The 19,519-nt window shown below is 38.9% G+C and overlaps 1 protein-coding gene across 2 annotated transcripts in view; it reads left to right on the top strand.

The window, feature by feature from the left end:
* The window catches only part of UNC13C (unc-13 homolog C), a 790,070-nt gene that overhangs the window by 183,178 nt on the left and 587,373 nt on the right, over positions 1-19,519 (top strand). For both annotated transcript variants that reach the window (XM_049705963.1, XM_049705964.1), the window contains one exon: positions 8,360-8,456. The gene's annotated coding sequence lies outside the window, so the exon portion shown is untranslated. The remainder of the gene's footprint in view (positions 1-8,359; positions 8,457-19,519) is intronic.

Raw genomic sequence — 19,519 nt, 5'->3', positions numbered from 1 at the left:
ATATCAGTTATTAGAGAAAAAGACTAGTAAGGGAAGGAGAGAGGCTGGTATACAAAGTAGGAAATAACAGCAAAAAAGTAAAGTCAGAAGGGAATATTCAAACCTCTACTGTGACTTAAGATAGTAATTTCTTCAGCAGTTACATTTAGAACAAATTGGAATAGCTTTGGACACCCAAATTTTTTTGAAATCAAAGGCCCTGAGATTCTCACATTCTTATGTGTGTTTTCCATGGTATCAAGAGGCAGCAAATACTAGTTATTTTCTATATTACAGAAGGTATGGGTTTCATGAAGAGTCTACCACTGTAAAATAGTCCTGAGAACAAGAAGAGAGATTAGCCTATGACCAGTGACCCTGATTTGTTCTCACTGTTTAGAGGTGTGAGTTTAGGAGACACTCAGTAACTCTAAGGTAAATGTCAGGATCTAGTACCCGTGCAGCTCATGAGCATAAACACTGAAAGGCAGAAGTGTAGCTTCAAGAGAGGTGGAATACAAACAGTTAAAAACAGGGGAGTTGCCTGCCTGACTTTATCTAGGTCAGAACCTTGTTACAGTATAAGTCCAGGTCAACTCCCTGTGTTGTGTCTTCCTGTTCTTGATCAGGGGTTCAGAGATTAAGTACTACTTTTTCAGTTTGGTGTTTCTAGTAACAGTACTTTCCTCATTGGCTCTATGCCTCATATCCCCCTTCATTTCCTTTGATCTTAATCTTCCCCTTTTAACTTCAGCTAATAATCTAGGATGCGGTCTACCTCTCTCCTGTTTAGTCCTGTGGTACACCCAGCTTGTGTCCACAGTATTGGTCTTTACCATCCTGGCTTCTGCTTTATGGCATCCAGCTCCCAATGGATTCGGCAATAGACACAATTATATAAAAAAGTCCAGGAAATTCCCAGTGGTCTTTTTCAGTTTTCTAGAAGGAATTCTTAGAGTATCTGTTTATTCCAAGATGGGAGGCAGTATGGCTGATTACACACAGCTGTTTTTACTTGTGACATTTCATACTGGAGAAAAATTTCCCCCAAAAGAGTGAATGAAGAGTCTGAGTAAAACCTGCACTGAATTCTTTGATTGATCTTGAAATCTCTAAATTTCTCCATAATGATGGTGACAGGAAGGAATGTCAGTTAGGAGCGGCAGAGTGTGGCCAACTCTAGAATCTATGGAGAGAAAACTTGAGGCTGGCTTTGTAAGTTTTCCTTGAGAGTTACTGGCTTTTATATTACCTTCCTCTTAAGACCCTTGACACTATAAGCCTGGATTAATTTCTCTCATAGTCAGTTCCAGTTGTCTGCCCTTCCGGCCCTACCCACATGCTAATATTTACTGATTTTTGTGTTTGGAATATAAAGCTTTCTTCCGTGAAAATGGAAAAGTTGTCTCTTAGAAAGCAGAAATTTTTAAAGGTCTACAAGACGTGACACAAATTTCAAATGTCAAATGTAATTAGAATTATAAGACTCTAGATATGGTTTTAAAAAAGCTATAGGAGTACCAAGAGAGTACTTGTCAAAGTACTTACAATTTCTGGATGCCTATTTTAAAATTATTTCTCAGTTAATCCACATATTGTCTCCCTTTTCTTTGTGAACTCCAGCTCTTAGTTCAGTTATCTAAAATGGCTTGAGGACAGATGATTTACTGTAGTGCTTAATATCAGTTGAAAATGGACCAACAAAGAAAACCTGTTCATATTTTCTTGCAAAAGATGTGTTACTGTATGTCTGTGAATATTAATGAGTGATAAAACCAAGCAATCTGTAATCTAATGGAGAGATACTGTGACCCCTTTTTCATCGAGAGTTCAAGCGCTAGCGAACAATTAACTAATTTGTTGCAGTTTCTTTAGAACCAGGATAGATATAATAGATACTTATAGGTGATAATACTATTTAAACATTAAGATATCTTATGTTTGCAATATTGTACAAAATGATAAATGTACAAAATGGTATATATTCATTGTGATGGCATGGAAGATTCTCAAGCCTTCCCCTTAGCACTTTCTATATTATAAGATGTTAATTTATGCTTATCATAATTGGCCTTTATTTAATACATTTTAATTATTTGAAATTGTTGAGTTTGTCATTTTCTATTTAGTTAAATAGCACAGTGACGAGAGATGGCTGTCTGGATAACTAGGATCCTAGTTATTTGGTTTGGGAGGTAGTTGAAATGACCTTTGGAATGTAAGTTAACCCCTTTGTAGATTGATTATTAACACCGAGGGAACTATTATGTCCCAAGATCAGAGACTTAGATCTCAACACATTATCTTTGTGAGGAAAAAAATTGGTCATAAAGAGAGAGAGAAAAGAAATTACTGTTATGCAAAATCCATCTCTTTTCCCAGAAAAGCAATTGAGAGCCAGCATTCTCGTGAAGGGAAACTAGAATATTAACTCCATGCCTGAAAGACAGTACACTTTTCATATTTCTGAGTACCAGCAGGTTTATCTTAATTACACTTTACTTAGATTACTACTGAAATTAGTCTGTGTGTCCTGAGGCCTCAGCAGGTGGCTCTGGAAAAAGGTGGGGCAGGAGTGTCACAGACAACAGGAGAAAGTCAAGCTTGGGTTCCAAACATGTCCACAAAATGCACATTTCAGAAATGCCAGCACACCAAGGTGACTGTGTTTACATTTTCTCTTCTTGCTATATGCCTTAGGCCGCCTGAGGGACAGCTCTTGTATCTTCCTGATTGAGAGATGTATATCCTGCCTCTTGAGCGGCTGCCTTTGTCCTAATTAGACAAGCTATACAACATTTGTAGTCTAGGGGATTCCTTCTGGGTTAATTACAGAGCTGTGAGCAGCTTTTGCAGAAATGAAGCAAGGTGAGTTTCAAACAAGATGTGTCTGTGTGGTTTTAATGTGTAGTGACCTGTGCAGAGGACGGACGACTTGGCTTTTCTGAACCCTCTCTCCCTCACCATCTAGTCAGGTCTGAATTTCAAGTGCTTTTCTTTTCTATTCTTCACAGGACTGTGAGCTCCTTGAGTGCAAGGCTTGTGCCATTTTTATCCTCACTGCAAAACTGGTAGAATGCTTACATATATTATTTGCAGAGGAAGGAAAGACCTAGTAAGTGAAAATGGTTCTGATGTGATACGATACAGCAATTTCCTGTGTTTGAGATTATTAACAATAAAAGATAATGGCTAAAAGAGTTTTTCTTGGTATCTCCTCTCAAAAAGAGGGGATGATATAGGTTATGATTATTGATCAGAGAGAATATTCCAGGCAGAGTGAATGTTGTGGGTCAAGAGGAAATAACAAAATAATGAGGGGAGGACAGCAAGCTGGTTTTGCTGCTATTTAAGAAGGCTTTGGGCAGTTTGGTAGGCTCTACAGAAGGAATGTGAAAATGATAAGTAGAGGACCTGCCATCAAAAGCTCTTACATCTATTGAGAGAGGGAAACTTAAACCCAATTTATTATACAAAGAGCGAATTAAGGGTAGGCTGCCAAAGTCGTGAATGTGAATGCAGGCTAAGTATGAATTACAGGTGGAAGGAATGAATTGTAAGACTCCCCATTGCAACAGTAACGGTCTGATGAGGAAATGAAAGTACATTCTATTCAAGCAAAAGGTTAAGAGATATGTTGGCAGAGAATATATGGTGAGGATTGGGGCTGTGGGAAGGTCTGAATTTCATGTAGGCATCAAGGAGTCACTTTTTTGGTGGAAGTGGGTTGGAAAGAAAATACTATTGTTTATTGCTTGCTTAATTAATTCTCCCTGTTTATTCTGATCTTACAGAGGTCAGAGACTGTTGGTGTTTTCCCCACCATTGTGCACCCCAACTTAGTGCAGGTCACAACACATGGTTAGTGTTCAATAAATATTTGTTGGGTGAATGAATAAAGGGCTGATATCTTCACATTGTTAGTATTTTTAAAAATTTTGACTGCAAATCTAAATTTCTCAATAGATTCCTCTTGAATATATCTTTTACTTTTTCATCTTCACTAGTAGTCTATTCTGTGTAACACAGCATGCAAGTACTGGGGTTGAAAAGAATTGTCCTTCAAAGAAGAGGCTTGAAGCCTTATTATGGAGAGAAGACATAGGCAGGTACCATGCTTGGTGTGAGTAGAACATTAGAGGATAAACTGAGCTGTTTCTTAATGTCAGCATATTGTTCAGTATTTTGGAAGCTGGTGAGTAAGTAACTTCCCTCAAAATTGTGATCAGATATTTCTCACCTGAACACTATGGTTCAGTTTGCATTTATCAATGAAGACAAGGTTATGCAACCTCAATTACAGTCTTGGAAAACTGTCAACAAATTCTGATTAACAACTACTGCTTAATTGTTAAAAAATATTAGGTAATCTTTCTGGTTCCTGCCTGAAATAATAGCCTGGTAAGAAATTGAAGGATAAAAATACAAAAATAAATAATTAATTAATCATTAGTCCAAACAATTCCTAAAGATAGCAGGGCAGGGCAATAGTCTTAAATTAAAACTGTAATTCCTCATGTTTCACGTATTTTGCCATTAAATTTATAGATTTCTTCTTTGGCAAACAGGATTTGTGCTTTGTTTATTATGCAATATAAAATCTGTTTTCTTTTTCTTTCTTTCTTTTTTTTAACTGTTGAATACAAACACAACCCAAATACAAACTAGAGGGAGGATTATTTCTGACTATGTGTTCAGATATTCCTTAATTTATGCACCATATAGGTTTTCAAAGTATCTGCAAGCTAATATCAACGTTAAATTCTCTAGAGAACTAGCTTTTTGTCTTCTGGAAAATTGTGCTAAATATCTTTGTAAAGCAAGTATCAATCCATTGATTTTTTTGCTTTTTAAGTATTAACTTGCTTATATTGATGCATAACTGGACCTTTTTTTGAAAACAATGACAGCATGGTCACTCTGTCCTCTGTTTTTAAAAGGAGCTGTCCTAGGTATAGACGTGTAACACTGTAATACCCCTGCGTCTCCAGTTTGGTGGAGAACTCTGGAACTGTCATGATATGCTAATCAGGGAAAGAATTGGGCTAAAATGTCTAAGACCATATTCACGATTCTTTCTGATTATGAGCACTACCCCTAGCAGGGTAATGACGTAAGGATTACTTAATTGGGGAAGAACACCTAAAGGGAGAACAGACCAGCTTGTCCAGAAGGTAAACAAGCCATGACAACTCTGAGTATCTCTGCCTCCTCACCTTAACCCAATTCTCTTTCCTTTCCGCCTCCCTTCCTCCCTTCCTTCTTCCTTCCATTCTTTTGTTTTTCTAATTTTTTTTTGTCCATCTCTCTATTAAAACATGCCTGTTTTGTGTCTCATTTCCTTAGTTATTTGGAATGTTTTAAATTATTCCAAACATGTAGATAATTATTTCATGTATCCACAGAATCATCTATGAAAGCGAGACCATGAATAAAGAATAAATAAAGAATGATAGAGCTTTCAGGAGAACCCAACAAAAGATTAGGAAGTTTAATTGCAGAGCAGGAGGACAGGGGACTGCTTTGCCGTCTGCTGGCCATGAAATTGGTGACAGAACCCTAGCTTCTATTGGGATATTCATATTTGTTTATAAGGGGTTTATTGGAGGCATACCTAAGTGTTATGTAATAAAATTTGAGTCTTTTATTTTTAAAACTTTTCAGTAATGATATATGTACATATTTTTCTTACCTCATACCCTCTTGCAAAAATTGTAAGTTTTCTTTGTAGTTTTCTTTTTATTGTGTAAATGATTTAAGGTGAACATGTAGACAATGAAAAAAATAGTTTAAAGAAAAATAAACTAGGTGTGTTAGAAGTAACAAAGGACTTTTTATTTATTTGGTAAGATTTCAGGGCCATGAAGTTCTTTTGTTTGGAAAAATGGAAACAAAAAACAATACAATCCTTATCCTTCTACTCCCAGAATACTGATGCTTTAATTGTGAGTCTAAAATTCTTCCAAGCATCCAAGAAAAGTACATAAGTTAGGTTGCATCAGTTAGTAACATCTATAGTCATCAGATTCTTTCCCAAAAGTTGCGGTAGATCAGCTAAGACCTGAGTAATTGCCTACTTGAGGTCTCGAGAGAGCGGGGCAGAAAAGGTGAACAAAGATGAGGCTAAGTTGTTGGGAACCGAAAATGTACACTTCACAACTTCGTATATTTAGGGCTAGGCATTTCTGGGCCCCTCAGTTCCAAGGCTCAGACCATCTGGCTGAGTGCTCTATCAGATGCTAGGAAACCTTTCATTTAGAATAGTGTTCCATATTTGGACTCAGCTAGGACATGAAGAATCTATCTTAGAGATGCAATTTCTAATACAGATCCATCACAAATTAATTTCTTAACTTCTGTACAATATATCAATACAATGCCTTTTCAGTAGAATATTTACTACATCTATATTTAGTATGTTCAGTAGTATATTTAAATGGATAATCAGGCAGTTTAAATTCAAATTATGTTCTCCCAGACATAAGTATTACTTTTTATATTTTGCCAATTATCTATATAAAAAAGTTATATAATGTGAAGGCTTTGGAATTTCATATTCTGTATTCAGATGTAGGCACTACCACTTTCTAGAATTGTGGTGTTAGGCAAGGTACTGAATTATGGCAAGCCATGGTTTCCTCCTCTCTATAGCAGGAATAGTATAGTACATTTTTTAGAGGATTGTTTCCATGATTTAATGAGATAACTTTTAAAATACTCAGCGTAGTGCCTGGAACAGAGCAAACAAATATTAAATGGCAACTACTATTATTAATATTTGTTACCCATTAGCTGTCTCTGCTACTTACGATATATTGTGACAATAAAGAAAATAATTTTGTAGACCTGGAGTCACATAATCTGAAGATCAAAACTAGGGCATATTTAGGGACAATGTGGAAACCTGTGAACTGGTGTCTGTGCCAATCCAGGAACCAAGACTCCCTTCAGCTGAGGGCCATTCCAGGGGTTGACTCGGGATGTGTACCTTGGTCCTGAAGGTATCACACTCTAGCATCCATTATAGTCTGCCCTGTGTGCCTCTCAGACACTCTTGCTTCATATCTCAAGTTAACCATCTGGGATAGCTTGCTGGTCTATTATCCCGGGGAAACTTACATGAACAAAGTTATTAGAATGAGCTAGAGCCCTAGTAATCGCAACTGCCCTGAAGACCACAACCCATCATCTTCCTCCTACACCTCACATTTTAGGTGTCTCCTACCAATGGCTAGCACTTCTGCTGGTCTAGCTGGCTTACCTCCTGGGGTGACCCAGATTATCATCCCTGAATGATCTGAGACCTCAGTCATCTTGCCATTCTTATCCATTTACCATCAAATCTGGCAGGCGATTGTGAAGTTTCCTCAGTGGCTTTTCTGGATGCCAGATGTGTTCCTCCTTGTTTACATAATGTAATTTTGGCCCTACATTCTCCTAATGATCAGAGTCAATTCCTCCTGCCATAAGTTTAAAGAGACCGAATGGAAACCATATTTTAAAACTTCATAGTTCTTTCACTGTGTGTCCTAATAGAAGCAGTCCCACTCTTGGAGTCAGATGCTCTATAATCAGAGAAACCTAAGTTGTAGGGATGGGAAGTACAAATATTCCAACTGGGACACTGAGAGTGATAATAAGCAGGGCCACTTCTTGGTTTCCAGACCCATGTATTCTATCTACTGGGGGCACAATACCGTGTGATGGTCATGGATTTAGAATATATACTGCATTCTGTAGTATGGTACCCACTCCATGAGGGTGTCATTCTTAAGCTGGTACTTCAAATGTGTTTTCAAAGGCTATTATTATTAAAATTATTAGGCTGGAAGTTTCTGGGTTTTGATGTGGTATGTCATAGAACTAGTGGAATCCATGGTAAGGAGCACACTGCTGCACAACCACTACTGTAAAGTAGTCCCCTTGGTCGAAGATGAAATTATGTGGGTGAGAAAGGCAAATTTATATCTGGAATTGTGTTGATTCCAGTGAGTGCAGCACTGCCCTTTCCAGAGTAGAAGTTCAATGTAATCAATTGCTACCAGGTCACTAGTCGATATTCTTGAAAGACGTTGTATCAGGTACTCAGCATTGATCTCACTTGCTGGAGCGTTGGGCATTCATCAGCAGTAGTACCAAGCTCAGCCTTGGTGAGTAGGAGCCCATGCTGTTGAGTCCATGCATAATCTCTATCTCAACCACATTTGGTCAAATCATTGTTTACTTGCTTATTTATTGCTACTTCCATGGTGAATACTCTCTGGTGGCCATAACATGCAACTCAAAAAATTTCACACTTTGAGCTCTTCCCCTCAAATCCACCCACATGCCTCTTCTGTAGGTTTCTTTGAACCAGATCTTCCAATTTCTCTTCTTGCAGGGTCCTGTGAAATCAGGCAAGCAATTCACCACTGCTCACGAGTCCACGTATATTCTTACCATGGACCACTTCTCTTTCCAACAAAGTGGATGATCAGGTAACCTACCCCAAATTCTACCTGTTGGGAGGATTTTCCCTCACTGCTGTCTTTCAGTGCCATGTTGAGTGGGATAGTGTAGCAGTAGTCCATTTTCGTGTACTATCCACATACTGAGATACCCACATACTAGACAACCTGTCCATGCACTAAGTTCAGATATTTTTTTTCTTCTTCCCTTAGCCACTAACAAGGGATATCCTCCAACAGGGAAGTAAACACACTCGCACACTCACACATACATATACCCACACACTGAGGGAGAGACACTGGTGAATAGTAGTGAATGTCCAAAGTCTATGTCATGCAGCTTACTTGTGCCCTGTGACCCTGGTCCTGTCTGATAATCCCAGACATACCATTTCCATTTTTCAGTGGATTGCTATTGGGTTCACCCAATCTTATGATTTGGTGAGTGAGACAGAACTCAGCTCATGTTAGGTAGTTCTGGCAGCATGGTCAAGTGATGCCACATGCTCAAGTGCTCCATACATATTTGGACCCAGTTGCAGATTGAGAAGTTTTAAAAAATAGTATATAGGTCTCCTCTGCAGAGGTCATGACCTTTCTCCAGAATCCAGGGGTCCACATTATCCTGTTGGGGTTCATCATAAATTCCACAAGGTAAGTTTTTCACCATGGTTGTCTCTTTTCATAGGGTCTGAACTATGTCAGTCTTCATATAGCATATGAGTCAGAGTAGTATTTTCAAGTATGGATTATATTACTTCCAGAACCAGAAGAGACTACCACATTTTGGATGTGAGAGGCATTGATTTATTTTTTCCTTTGGAAGGAATAGCAGGGTATCCTCTAGACTACTTCTGAAAACTACACTGGTTTGAGCCATGATAAGGTTAATCTATCTTTGGAACTCATGTGTTTTATCAAGGCCTTCTTGTTCAACTTCTTGTTACGTTTTGCTCACTAGATCCAATTAACAGGATATCATCAATGTAGTGGACCAATGTAACGTTCAGAATACGCAGATGATCTAGGTCCTGGTACATGGTGAGAAAATGGCGGTACATGGTGGTTCATGATGGGAAAACACAGCCTAGGGACAGGATTGTACATGCTTGTGTGCCCCACCTGAATTTGAACTGCATCTGAACCATTTTCCTTTTAAGGATAGAAAAGAATAAATTTGCTGGTTCAATGACCATATACCATGTATCAGAGGCTATGTTAATCTACTCTAGTAAAGATACCACATCTGCATACCAGCTGCAACTGGGATGATTACTTTTTGAATTTGTGGTAGTTCACTGTCATCCACTAGGATCTATCTGGGTTTTGTAGGGGCAAATCTAGTGAACTAAATGAGATGAGTTTAATATAGATAGGATGGAGACAGCCATCACTTAAATCTTTAAGGGTAATACTAAACTTTGCATTCCCTAAGATGTGATAATGTTTTTTATTTACTCGCCTTCCCCACTATGATAGATCTAATCCCACAGGCCCAGGAATCAATGCGGAGGTTCTGCCAGCTACCATATGTGTTCATTCCATTTATGCATTAAGACTGAAGGAATTATCACTGGGTGAGTCCAGGGATCCAGTGGACACACTGAGATTCATAGCTGAGCTAAGTACATTTAGTACCTGCTCTCATATGCTCCTACTCTGAAAGAGGGTTCAGTTCGCTTAGTATCGATGCCAACTCAGACTGTGTCTCACAGTCCTCAAAGTGTCTGGATATTCTCTTTTCCCCAGTGTGTGGCTATACAAGTAGGGCCCTTTGTTGGAGGTCTATGGGAATCATTACCATATTCATTTGTCATAGTAGTGGGGTCCACACCTCATGGAGACCTGGCCTCTCCTTCAGTCACTGGGTTCTGGATTTGAGTATTGGCTCTGGTCCAGAAACTAGGCAAGAGATTTATCTTCTTACTGGGGAAGCTGTCCTCAATTCTCTAATCACATATCCATAATTTTTTTCTTATGTAAATTAAACAGTATCTGTGGAGGGGTGTGCATCTATCTTGCCTCTAGGAACTGCATTCTCTTAATCATCTCCATAGTTCTCTCTGAGTTGCCTCATGGCTGCCACCCCACAATTGCAGTTTATTATGATAGTTTCACCCACTTTGTTTTTGATAGTTCAGTGCTACTACCTCACCTAAATTGTTTGGGGATCCTATTATTGCTATTGTCATTTGAGCCTAGTTCTATAACATCTCTGGCCTATAGAAGATAATCATCACTGAGATACTCAATGATGCCATTGGGAAACTCACCACTGCATTACTTATCTCATTGAAAAATGATGTATTTGCCCATGGAAAATTTTTTGGCTGGTCAGTTCCTTGGCTTTATATAGTATATCTACTCTAGTACACCCACTTCTTTGAGACTTACAAACCCTTTTTCTACTGTGTGCTATACTATTTCTACTTGGTATAGACCATAACATTTTCCAAGCCTCCAAGAATCACTGTAAAGTTGTGTTAATACTGTCTCCCATGATCTTTGCCAGGTGTTAAATTCAATATCATAGAAGATTGCTTCAATAGCAGTAAATTCTTCCCTATCTAACTTTATACGCTTCCACATGGATCTAGTACTCACAGAATCCAGTTCATAAGTACTCTGTCAGTTCCTATATGTTCCTATTGGTGTGTATATGTTGGTGAGGTCCTTCAATTTCTTCAACATATTGTCTTTTTGCTCCCTTAACAGAGTCCAGTTTTATTCAGCTGGATTGTGTTATGACTTTTCCCTAGTTATCTGTCTGGAGGTCCATGGGAGTGTTTTTGGTAGATCTTGATGGAGAGCGCACAGATTTTCTCGCAAGTCTTTAAGCAAGGGTGGAGCACTAGCCACTAACAGGGGGAAGAGGCCACTTTTGCAGTCTCAGAGGATCCAGGGGAATCTGAGGGTTAAAAAGTTTCAAGTGAATCAACCCAGATGTCCCCAGCAAATGACTCATAGTCCCATTTTTTCCCAATTAAGGCCCCAACCTTGGCACAGCCAACTTGCCTAAATTGAGAATTAAACATTCTCTGGATCTCTGCCACTCTTATGATTAATTCCTGGGTCTGATGCTCAGCTTTTTTCTGCATCTGCTGCAGGAGGTGAGAATTTCTTTATCTGGTGACATGGATGTCTGCTGTCTTTACATTTAGCCTTAAATTGTTGACTTATCACTCTAAGCCTTTCAGTGTCTTTCTCTACTGCATTAAGAGGCCCCAGCAACAGCTATTCTATTTCACAGTGCTAATCACTTCCTCTCCTCAACCTCTAAAATACTTTAAGATGTTGTACATACAAGTTCATCTCCTTCCACTGGTATCACACCCTAGTCTACCACTAGTGAATATTTAACAACTGTCCTGCTGCACAGTACACCATTGGCTATCAGTTTTCTACCTGGCGTCAGTGACTGGGCCCTCATTGCCAGTCCAACAGAGAGGATTCAGGTAAAATATCTCATTTTAGAGCTACTTCCTCCATACTCCCTTCATACCAACTTTTTTTTTTTCGCAGTACGCGGGCCTCTCACTGTTGTGGCCTCTCCCATTGCGGAGCACAGGCTCTGGATGCGCAGGCTCAGCGGCCATGGCTCACGGGCCCAGCCGCTCCACGGCATGTGGGATCTTCCCAGACTGGGGCACGAACCTGTGTCCCCTGCATCGGCAGGCGGACTCTCAACCACTGCACCACCAGGGAAGCCCCATACCAACTTTTTAAAGTCAGGTTTTCTGGGAAACAGACTATGAAACAGAGATATATGTGCAGAGCTTCTTTTGGGAGAAGCTGAGCCACAATGCATTTGCAACAGAGGCCTCAGCCAGTCCTACAGGAACTTCTGATCCTAGGACGGCCTCTGTGTTAAAGCGAGAGGGCTAGGCATTTGGGTGCCCATGTCAATTAGTCATTGCATGTGGGCTGACCCAGAGGAGGGGCAATAACCCCTTGGCCTCTGCCATTCTTGGAAAGTGACTCAGCTACGTGCCTTTGGCATTTGGGTGAATGAGTGACTTTGTCCTGGAGAGGGTGTTTGTGTGGCATACCACAGCTCTACCATACCTTTCCTTTAATCCTGAGGGTAGACTTGGATGGGAGGTTGGAATGCAAATATTATAGTCGAGATTACTTTGATTTTAATATCAAGGACATACAGAAAGTGTATGTGCTCTGGGAAACCCCTTCTGTGTTCTTCATTTTTTCTGTGACACAGCAGTTTACTCAGAAGGCTTTCTCACTACTAATTTTTTAAAAATTATTTTTAGATTATATTTTTAAATGTATTAAAAGTTAGCAGATTGTGGTTCCTTGTTGTCAGAGATCATCTCTCTAATTTCCTACATCATTGCTCTGAGTCTCTTCTTTTTAGCTGTCATCAAGTCCTAAGGAAAGGGTCTGGGCTGAGTCAGGGGGCCAGGTAAACACAGGTACAACCAGAGACTGAATCTTAGTGTAATTTTATGGGAGGGAGGAAAGGCTTACCTTCATTTGTGAACAGGGGCTTTTGAAAACTTGAATTTCGATAGACATTGTATATTGTACGTCTGTGGTTATTTGAGATATAAAAATTTTTGTATTGCCTTCTTAATTTCTTCCTATTTTCTTATCTCAATTATACCAGCACCTAGACTTGTCATAGATCAAGTTAACAACTGCTTCTCTGGTGATTACTTATTCCCAGATGTTCTTTGAAGTAAGAGCTGGCCAATGCTAAGCATGTTTTAGTTTTAAACTGAAGAGACTTTCCATGTATAATTTAGTATTCCATAATAAAAAATATAAGAAATTTTTAAAGAAGTGAACTTGTTATGTTGAATTCTTTATTGGGGGCATGTATTGCTTATCATTATATAGAATGTGCTCTATTTTTGCTGGAGAAGTTAAAAGATGTCTTGCTATTAGGCAGTTTGAAATAATTTATTTATAGATTTACTTTAAATATACCCTGTGATAGAGGAAAAGGATGAAATTGCCCCTCTTTTTAATGAAACACTAATTTTAATTTACTTATAATTGCCACACCCATTTTGCTTACATGCTCTGAAGCATAAGTAATTGACTTTCACCCAAAAGTTAGAATCAAATGAAGTTCCATTGAATGAGGAGAATTGCACTGAATCTAATACTCTCAAAGGGGAAGGGAGGGAGGATGCTAATTATGTAAGCATCTAATTTTTGCTCTGTTGGCAGGCTGTATGACATTCATTAGAATTTAAAATTCTCACTTTTACTACAGAATAAGGACACATCTAGAGTTATGTACAATCAGCGAGGTGAGAAGAACAGCTAGGAAGTCATATCAGTAGTTAAGTGTAAAAGTCTGTGGTGAGGATTAAGTGAATATATGTTCTTTAATATATACTTTTTTTTAACATCTTTATTGGAGTATAATTGCTTTACAGTGGTGTGTTAGTTTCTGCTGTATAACAAAGTGAATCAACTATATATATACATATATCCCCATATCTCCTCTCTCTTGCGTCTCCCTCCCACCCTCCCTATCCCACCCCTCTAGGTGGTCACAAAGCACTGAGCTGATCTCCCTGTGCTATGCGGCTGCTTCCCCACTAGCTGTCTATTTTACATTTGGGAGTATATATAAGTCCATGCTGCTCTCTCACTTTGTCCCAGCTTACCCTTCTTTAATATATTCTTTAGAGTACAGTGTTCTTTAGAGTACAGTGAGGGGAAATTTTAGTACCTCCATAAAAATGTTTAATTTTTTGTGGATTTTTATTTTATAAAGAAAGGCAAAGACATCAAATGAACATGGATGAGGGCCTGAACTCAGGCAGTAGCTCCTGGAATGGAAAGGAGGTGTGGATAATGAGAGAAATAGTCAAGTTTAGGACCAGAAGATTTAGAACCAGTTAGAAGTTTGGGGCAAATAAATAGAGGAAGCAAAGGTGAACCTGGAGTTCTAGTCTGTACACCTAAGAGAATGTTGGTTTTGCTAATTAGTACTGTACAAGAAATTTAGAGAACTTTGTAGTTTATGGATGAAGATGAATTTGAATATGTTGACTATTGAATTTAAATATTGAATTTGAGATGTTAGTAGTCATTCAGACCAAACTGATCAACCAACAAACAGGAATTAATGCAAAGAACAGAAGCTAGATGCAGACATACTAATTTGGTAGTTAGAAGAGAGAATAAAAGAATAAAAGAAGTCTGAAAAGAGGAAGAGAGACCAGCGAAGGACCTTGTTAGGGCCTCTTTGTAAAGAAGAACACACACTTATTTACGCTAGTGTCTCACAATCCCTTAGACAAGACTCATAATGGCCCCAGACACAGGCCTAAAGAGCAATCAGAAACACAGGATCTGCTCCTTCTGTGGCCCTGTGGTCTCTTATCTCTGCTTTTGATGACCTGTCTGCATGCTTTTTGTTGTTGTTGTTCTGAAAGTATGTTTTCACTGCTCAGTTTTTCCAAAGATCAAAGGTTGATTGGTCAGGTCACAACGTTATATCACTTCCTTGTTGAAATGCCTGAAAAGATCTGACAAAATCTCCATGTTCCAACTCCCAGTTCCCAAGATAGAAAAGCTAATTGGCCCAGTTTCCATCATGTAACCACTCTGGTCAAAATAACTGTATCCAGAGAGAGGCTGTATTGTCATGGAGGTAGAAAGAAAGGCTGAGTGGTTACTGGTTTCAGATGCAGCAGAGAGGTTAGGGAAGATTAAGGTTTTGTACCAATACGCCCAATTAAAGAGAAATTTTAATAGAGTTCTGGGGCAGGAACTGGACAGCAAGAGGTTGAAGATGACTGACTCATGAGGAAGTAAACAGCAGGACTCCTGTGAGGTAGATGAAAGGTACAGTAGCCTGAGGAGGTAACAACATTGAAGGAAAGCTGAAGGCTGCCTTTTGTTTTCTGTTTACAATAGGGTAGAATATAAACGTGCTTATTGCTTAGGTTGGATAGACCCAGTAGAGAGAAAGAGGTTTAAGATACAAGCAAAGGAATGGACTTGAGGGTATGGGGAGGGGGAAGGGTAAGTTGTGACAAAGCGAGAGAGTGGCATGGGCATAGATACACTACCAAACGTAAAAAAGATAGCTAGTGGGAAGCAGCCGCATAGCACAGGGAGATCAGCTCAGTGCTTTGTGACCACCTAGAGGGGTGGGATAGGGAGGGTGGGAGGGAGGGAGACGCAAGAGGGAAGAGATATGGGAACATTTATATATGTATAACGGATTCACTTTGTTATAAAGCGGAAACTAACACACCATTGTAAAGCAATTATACTCCAATAAAGATGTAAAAAAAAAAAATACAAGCAAGGGAAGAGATAGTTGCTGGAGCATGGTTCTAGAGGTGGTGAGAGATGATTCAATCAAGAGCACAGGAGGAGATATGACTTTTGGAAGGAAGACATCCTTGTATCATAGGATGTTCAGTGAACATTCAGCGCTGAAATAAATCTCTCTCTGAATATTTATCGTAGTTGTTCCAACTGGGTGACGTTAAATCTCTGGATAACTTAGATCTGTTCTTAGTCATGGAGGCATTTCTGTGTCAGCTAGATTTCCAAGCAGGTATGAGAATTGAAGTCTGGCCTTTGTGATGAGACTGGATGTCAAAAGAACCTTTTATTCCCTAAACAGGATGTCTTTCTGTTTAGACTTTTATGTCTTTGAGTGCACAGCCCAACTGATTTTTCAGTACTGCATGGTCTAACTGGGGCAACCAAAAAAGTCCTAATTTTCATACCAAATTCAATTAAACCAGTTTCCACCTTTCCAGAAAATTGATTCTCAAGTGCTACTTCCATTATCAAAGTACATGCTATATTTTAATTTATTTTTATTTATTTATATAATTTTTTACTGGAATGAGATTTAGAAACAGTAAAATACATAGATTTCAAGTTTATAACGTGGAGAATTTTAAAAAATGAACACACCTACTATCCCAATTAAGATAGAGAGCATTTGTATCACCCCCAAATGTTTTCTCATGTCTCTTTGAAGTCAATCCCCACCCTTCATAGGCAACAAATTTTCAGTTTCTGTTGTCATAGATTAGTCTTGCTTTGACCTTAATATAAAAGGAATCGGAGCGTATTTACTCTTTTCTGTCTGGCTTCTTTGCTCAACACGTTTTGAGATTCACGTGTAATAGTGTTTCATTCCGGTTTTATTGCTGATTAGTGCTCCACTATTTTGTTTTTTAAAATTTTATTTCTTTATTTATCGGCTATGTTGGGTCTTCATCGCTGTGCGCAGGCTTTCTCTAGTTGCAGCGAGCGGGGTGTCCTCTTCGTTGCGGTGCATGGGCTTCTCATTGCGGTGGCTTCTCTTGTTGCAGAGCACAGGCTCTAGGCACGTGGGCTTCAATAGTTGTGGCTCGCAGGCTCTAGAGCGCAGGCTCAGTAGTTGTGACGCATGGGCTTGGTTGCTCCGTGGCATGTAGCATCTTCCCGGACCAGGGCTCGAAGCCATGCCCCTGCACTGGCAGACAGAACTCTTAACCACTGCACGACCAGGGAAGTCCTACTATTTTAAAATACTGTAATTTGTGTATCCTTTCTCCTCCTAATGGATATTTTCCCACCTTTTGGCTATTATTAATTAGGCTGCATAGAAATTCTTATACGTTTGTTTGAGAAAATATGTCTTAATTTCTCTTGGGTAAATACATAGGAATGCAGTTGCTGGGCCATAGTGTAAGTGTAGGTTTAATTCTATAAGAAAACTGCTAATGTTTTTAAAGTGGTTATATTCTTTAACATTGTCCTGTTTAATGCATAAAAATTGTAGTTGCTCTACATACTCTCCAGAATGTGGTATGTAACCCAGCTTTGAAAATTTTATCCATTTTCATCTGTATGAAATGGTATATCATTTTGGTTTTTAATTTGTATTTCCTGATAATTAAGGCTATAGAATACATTTCCATGCACCTCCTGGTTAGTTAGAAATCAGTCTGAAATTGTCACTGACTACTAACCCATTGTATTGCTTTTAAGGATATGCTCTTGCTATTACAGTGAATTTTTTGGACAGATCAAAAACCATAAAAATGAGCAAAATGAGCTAGCAGTGCCTAATCATCTATGAAGAATACTTTGTGAACAGATTTTTATTGAGACACCCAAGGTGAAGAGCTCCTTAGATTTCATTAATTAGGCATGTGGACATCTGATCAGTGTACCAATTTGCCAGCAATAATCATAATTTCTTGTTAGAGATATAATCAGTGTAATTTTAGCATAAGGCATATTTTTGGCTGAAATATTTTATGGTATAGGCAACTCTTGTAGAAATTCAATAATATCTTATAAATTTGAACCTTACTTTTGCAGAATGTGTGATAATTACTTCATCCAAGAGGGTATTAAATTTGTATTAAGAACAGGATAAATCCTCTCCCCTGACACCCTACTAACATTTAGGTCGAGTTCTGTTTATGGTTGAACAGATTAGTGACAGTTCATAAAATATTGGTACATTTCTTCATTGCTTTTTTTTCCCATTGAAAATTAATTAAATGACTATTAAATATCAGGCACCCTGGTACATTCCATTAGGGAAGACAGATGCAAAAATGAGAGATTATATTACCTCATGCTATTGCTATAATACACGTAATGCAGTGTAGTACAGGTGTGTGTGTGGTTCAGAGAATGTATCTATGGTGTCCAAGTGGGCTCATGATACAGACAGAGGGACACATTAACTCCTGCCTGGGCCATCAGAGGACTTCTGCAGGGTGGTATTGACCTGGACCTAGAATCCACCTTGCCAAGTAAGGAACTGAAGACACTCTGGCTGCCTTCATGAGTTTTGGCTTAAATAACATTTTGCTGAAGTAAGGGACGGAGTGATAAAGAAGAAAGTGGATATTAATGAAACCAAACACTATGCCTCACCAAGAAATGTGACAGATGTGTTCACTCTCATTATCACGTAATCTTATACATCTTGCAAACACCCCTAGGACATAGATAATATAATTCCTGGTTTATATGTGAGGAATATGAAATATCTGTGGTCTCAATCCCAGTTTCAGAAATGTTAAAATGTGAAAATATGCATGTCTTAGAATCAATAAAATACAATAAAATCATTGTTACAAGTTTCTCATCCACTCCTGTAGAGTATGTAACATTTTAAAAGGAATAACTTTTAACTGTATATAACACTACGCATTTTTATCTTCCTCACAGGCCTTCAGAATTAGTATGATTCTTACTCTACCTTGAAAAAACATTGGGCAATTTGCACTCTAAATGAAAACTCTAAAAGAGGGGGCTTGTTACAATGGGCCTTTCTTTGCTGTCCTACAGTCAGGAAGGAAATGGGGGTAGAGGAAAGGTCTGCTCAGATTGGGATCTTATTGTTATTTGTAAAAACAAATAATAACTAACATTTCTGAGTACTTCTGTGGTTCTAGGCACTCTTCTAATTCTCTCTTACTTAATCTTTACAGCAACATGAGGGAGTTGGTACTGTTATTTTCTCATGTGTCAGATGAGTCTGCCGAGGGACACAGAGGTTAAACAATTTGCTTACTGTGTACGGCTAGCTTGAAGCGTAGCCAGGATTCACCGTAGGCCGTCTGGCTTAAGCCTCCATCCCATGCCCCACCCTTGACATAATGAATAGTGTATGTTGGAGCTCAGCTGGGCACCAAATGGAATACGCCTTCTATTCACCGAGGACAGAAGTGCTCCCTGATAGAACTGACGTCAACCTGCTTGAACAGTGTGCTGTGTATGGTTTGGGAACCACACCTATATTGTTCATATTCTAGCCCCATCACTGAGTAAGTCATTAGGGTCTTCGAGTCTCAGTTTTCTTGTTTTTAGAATGAGAGTAATATTTTACCTTGTGAGGATTTTTTTAAGGATTAATCGTTGAAAAATATTGAAGACAGAGTGATGAAGATAGCAAAAAGTGCTTAGGAAGCTTAGATGGGGGTGTGTAATTTGCTCTCACAGGGATCTGAGGCCCTGCCCTGGCACAGGATGCTAGGCTGGTAATGTGTCCAACCAACCTGGTGGGACAGAGACATGGGAAACATTAGAATTAGTGGCAACTTTTGCTGCAGAATGGTGTTTTTCCTAAATGGCCTTCC

The sequence above is a fragment of the Orcinus orca genome, chromosome 2, assembly GCF_937001465.1.
Source record: "Orcinus orca chromosome 2, mOrcOrc1.1, whole genome shotgun sequence".
Lineage (NCBI taxonomy): Eukaryota > Metazoa > Chordata > Mammalia > Artiodactyla > Delphinidae > Orcinus > Orcinus orca.
Note: the sequence above shows the minus strand (reverse complement) of the source record. Positions and strands in the feature narration are given on the sequence as shown.